Genomic DNA, 5163 nt, shown 5'->3' on the forward strand with positions numbered 1-5163 from the left:
GTCCTTGACCTTGTTTAGTAACACAGTTGTTACTCTATCCTGTATTTGTTGTTTCCATTAATATATTATTATTTTAAAATATATATGTTTTTGTTACCTGATCTACTCTGATGATTTGAGTATACTAAATGTAGCAGTGATTCCTAAAGGACACATCGAAACCAACAGGAAGGAATGTTTCATTCTCTCAGCAAGAACTTTGGTTTTTAGGAGTTTGGCAGATGGCATTATCTGAGTCAGTTTTCCAATGGGGGCAATGAAGTATCAGCTATGATGGTACAAACACAAACAAAGACACACAAACACACACAAGAGCACACACACTCACTGAGAGATAGAAAGACAGATGGAGTTGGTCTCTGCTGAAATACTTTGGAGACGTGGTTCTGATTTCTCCCCTTTTGGAGTATTTTCAAGTGCACAAGGTGTCTTGCAAATGAACCCATGTCTGAGGAAGACATGCATGTGTTCTTCACATGCCACTTTTCACATAGCAGGAAGGTCATGTCATGTAATATTATTCATGCAGCTGTCTTTTGACTGTGAATCATCCCATGAGGTCAGCTGTGGAATTTTCAACTTGTAGCATCACAATGGAGATCCACTCTTTGGATTTGGGGATATTTCTGATTTTCTTGATTCAGATTGGAATGATATATATATATATATTAGTTTTTGATGAAAATTCTGCATTTGATGGTAATGAATGCCATGCATCTAGGAATCTGTAGACTGCAGACAATGAATGGATGCCTACTGTTGCCTGGACTGGTCTGAAAAGTCCTGAGCATCTGAGTGTGTGTGAGGGCTGTACCGGTCTTGCAGAAAGTCCAGGTCATATGATCCTGCACAAAGCTGAACTCCTAGTGGTCTCCACAACAGTGTAAGGGCCAAGGAGAAACACACTTCCACACAGAAGTTGGGAAGCTACCTTATGAAGGTGATCATAGATACGGGATCCTCTTGGTAGGACCCATTTTCTATTGGGCCAGAACTGTGCTCTGAATGTGGTTGCCAGAAGAACTTGGAATTTTCTAACTGAAGCAGTTCGTGCAAGCTGCTTCCACTTGCAGGAACAAAGTGTGTTCTCGTTGAGCACTTTAGGCTGTCCCTGGTTGAACTATTGTGTCAGAAGCACTTGTAATGATTGGCATTCATGGTTTCACATTGAAGCCTCGGTGCCATCTGTCAACCAGTGATGGCTGCAAGTGGAGAATGGAAGCCATTTGCTGCAAGCAGTTTCAATTTGCAGGACTAACTTTGTTATAAGTGGGCACATGCTGTTTTTCCTGTGTGAGCTAGAAGAAAGCAAAACTGCTTCTTACAGGTGACAGGCATGCTTTCACATTGAAGCTTTTGTGCCATTGATCCAAAACAGTTCACTCATGTGGGCACCTGCACTTCAACTTTATGTTGTAAACAAGTGTGACAAATTGATGTCAGTGAGACTTTGGAAAACGGACCTTCTCAGCTGGTCCTCTTTCCTCCTGCAAGTTGGTGATCTCTTTCTGTCACACTTTGTGTTTCATGCCTGAACTGTGCTCTGAATGTGCTTGATGAGAACAGTTTAGAAGTGCAAAAGTGAAGCTGTTTGCAGAAGCAGCTTCAAGTAGCACAAGCTAACTTGTTCTCATTGAGCACATGGAGATTTTTCCCTAGTTGAAGCAGTGTGAATGAGAATGGCTTCTCAGAGCTGGTAGGCATGTTTGCATTTGGCAAACATTGCCATCTATCACCCAGAGTTCCTTGCATGCATAAACCTTCTTTTTAAGTGTCCTCAGAAAGGTCTGATGAGTGGATTTGCATGGAATTTCGTGGAATTGATCTTTTCAGCAGTCCTCATTGGCTTCTCAAAATTGGTGATCCTGGGCGCAAGGACTCTCTGGCAGACCATATGAGGTCTGGGAAGGAACACCAAGGCACTACAGACCATATGAGAACATCTGTGGATATTTGCTCTTCATTTTAAATTTTTTAAATGTTTTTTTCTTTTACAAGATAAAAAATCTAGTTATCTAAAAATATGTCTGTGCTTCATTGTCATAGTATTGTTTATATATATATATATATATATATATATATATATATATATATATATATATAATGTGTGTGTGTATATATCATAGTGCTGTTTATATATATATATATATTATATATATACATATAAAATTAATATGCATATTAATTTACAAATCCTTTATTAGATTACAAATTTCTTGAAGGGAAGGCCTACACTATTAATTTTTAATGGATTTTACATAATAAAGGGTTTAGTAAATAGTGTAACCCTCTCTGTGTTACCTTCTACCACTGTCTAGACAGCATCTACATAGACTGCATGTGAATGGGCAGCCACACAACAGCACAGCCATCCTTAATACTAGCAGTGAGGTCACAGGGGCAGTGTGCAGGATGACTCCCAGGTTTACAGCCTAGCATCTGACATGTACATTAAGAGCAAAGTTCTGTGTGGCTTTAGCCTCAACTTCTTTCTCTCTTTCACCTTCCCATGGATCAGAGCAGCAGGACTCCTGGCTACTGGAGTGAGGATCTGACCTCAATGCAAGAGCATTATGCAGGAGCAACCCACAGGGGCTGGGGTGGGGTAGATGCAGACTGTTTTGGAACATTCTAGCACTCTGTCTTTCCCCATTATGAGTGCAGATCCTTTAGAAAACCACTGTTATCTCCAAAACAAAGCGGTCAAGTGATCTGCACCACAGCTGTCAGTTTCCATGATCCACAGAGAATGTCCCCAGCAGGATCATATACATTTATGAAGCCTCAGTACAGGAACACAAGACCTGGGTGATATCAAAGGAAGCTGCTGGTCCTGAGAGGCCAGGGACCCCAAAGCTTCCATCCCAAACACAATGCTAGAAGTGGGAAGAATCCCAAATACAAGACCCATTTCCAGACTTCAAACACAAAACACTGTTCTGGTCCCAAAAAGAACACCAAATGCTACATGGCCTCATGCCTGGACCAGAGTGTGAAGGCCTCCCCTCCTGGTTTCCCAAGGGGGAGGTAACAGGAGCATTGTCCCTGAACTTCACATCCTAGTCCTCAGTACACTAGCACAAAGGACACGAACAATTCCAATGTATTTAACAAGTAGTAAAAAGTCAATTGATTATCTACATATTAACCCCCTTCTACCACTTGTAAAAGCACTAGTTTGGAAAAAAATGAAGACCTTCAAGAAAGAAAAATTGATTACCAAGTTTTATCCTTTGTCACCTAGGCTAGTCATTCCCACTTTTCTGGAGGGGCAAGAGGTGGGCAACTCACTGGATGGCAGGAGTCTGGGGTGCTGCAGCCCCTGTGCTGGCAGGAGGTGGCAGGCAGGAAGAGCCAGCTCCTGGCTTTGGGGTAAAGAGACCCAGCATGGGTGGGCAAATGGTGGGAGCCTACAGTCCCACACCCTGGGCATGGGAGGATAATTAGCAATGGGAGTCCACAGACCTGCTGGCTGAAGAGATTTTCTACATGGAGGACCTACTAGCTGGGAGACGGGTAGCAGACATTCTGAGGTGGGGATGCAAGAGTCCAGATTGCACTCAGTAGCTGAGTGTGGAGTTTTCCCACTTCAGCTGCTGATGCTGGTTGGAGTTCTGGCTGTCCCCAGGGCCAACCTCCTTCTCCTCACAGCTCTCCCACTGGTCAATAGTGATGTCTTCGTTCTCCTCCTCCTCTCGAAACTCACACTGCTCTTCCTCTTTATGTAGCTACTTTATGATGTAAATATTTTTAAGCAAAATTCACAGAAGGAATCTATGGCCTCAAAAAGGTTAAGAAACTTGATAGAGCACAAATACTAAATGGCACAAATACTAAATCTGGCACTGACAAAGACTGAGCAGAGATATTTAGTTTGATTCTGAGTACTGAAAGGAGAATAGCAATAAGGATGGTCAGAATTGAGAAGGACATAGATAAGTTTATATAACTTCCTATTTTATGCTAAAGTGCATACTTCAAGTGAACTTCTCAAGTACATTTAGTTTGAAATATATGTTATAACTTCATACATGTCCATTGATAAATGAAATTCATAACTGAATTATAACAGAATGAAAGGTTCAGAAAAAAATGAAAAAAAAAATAGCAAAAATAAGTATTCAGACCATTCTTTTAGATTTTTCCTGACATCAAATTTCTTTGTATATCATGAAGTTTTGATATGATTATGATAAAGTTATGATATGATTCAATCTGTTATACTAACCAAGATATAATTGATTGCAATGATTTTATGACCTATATAAAAATGAATTAAATTTTAATCATTTATTTCATCATGACAACAATCTTTATTGTAACTTATAAAAATAGAATAAAGATACTTTTGGTTCATAAGTGTGATGATTATTGAGTGTTCATGTGGCTGGTGTGGGAGATGTGCCTTGCTCTACACCTTGTCACTACCTTTGCACATTACTTATCTGTTGTCAAAAAAGGCTAAGGAAGGTATTTTATTAGGTACATTTAAACTCCTTCCTTCTCTCTTGAGTTCTTATTTCTTTTTAATAAATGATATAATTTCACCTTACTCTGATCTCTCCTCCTGGGGCCGATGAGACACCCTAGAAATTTTCTAAAAAGAACAAAAAGAATTATCTTTCTTATTACCTTCCAATACATATCACATATTGTCTTGTTTAATTTTCAATTTAACATACTGTCTTGTTCAATTTTCAATTTTTTTATCTTTTTTTTTTACAATTCTATACCAACTAAAGGATAAAGTCTAACTCTAAATAATGACAGATCTTAACTTTCTTGATCTCTTTATCCTCTACACATAATTCCAGTATATAATATTTTCACTTCCCTGAACACAGTTGCTTCAAAATATGTTCAGGCCTCATCTCTTGGATGAAAATTTACAGAAAAGCCCTGAAAAACTACCCTAAATTGTTTAATTATTGTATTTTGCACATAAAAGTGAACACAAAATTTTTCATTATGTGGATTCACCATTTTCAGAATGTTAATAGTATTTGTATGAGTGTCAATGTTAATTTTTTCTTACAAGCATAAATACCAAAAGAAATTGATAAAAAATTCTTTAAAATTATTAAGGTACCAACTAATTATAACAAAACTAATGTTTTATTTACACTATTTTTATTAAACAGATGGAAGTCTGATGGCTTTGAC

The 5163-nt window shown here is 38.6% G+C and overlaps 1 pseudogene; it reads left to right on the forward strand.

The window, feature by feature from the left end:
- Window positions 1-4342: 4342 nt before the first annotated feature.
- On the forward strand, window positions 4343-4451 carry LOC144256330 (small nucleolar RNA U13; annotated as a pseudogene).
- Window positions 4452-5163: the final 712 nt, after the last annotated feature.

Source organism: Urocitellus parryii, chromosome 7 (genome assembly GCF_045843805.1).
Source record: "Urocitellus parryii isolate mUroPar1 chromosome 7, mUroPar1.hap1, whole genome shotgun sequence".
NCBI lineage: Eukaryota > Metazoa > Chordata > Mammalia > Rodentia > Sciuridae > Urocitellus > Urocitellus parryii.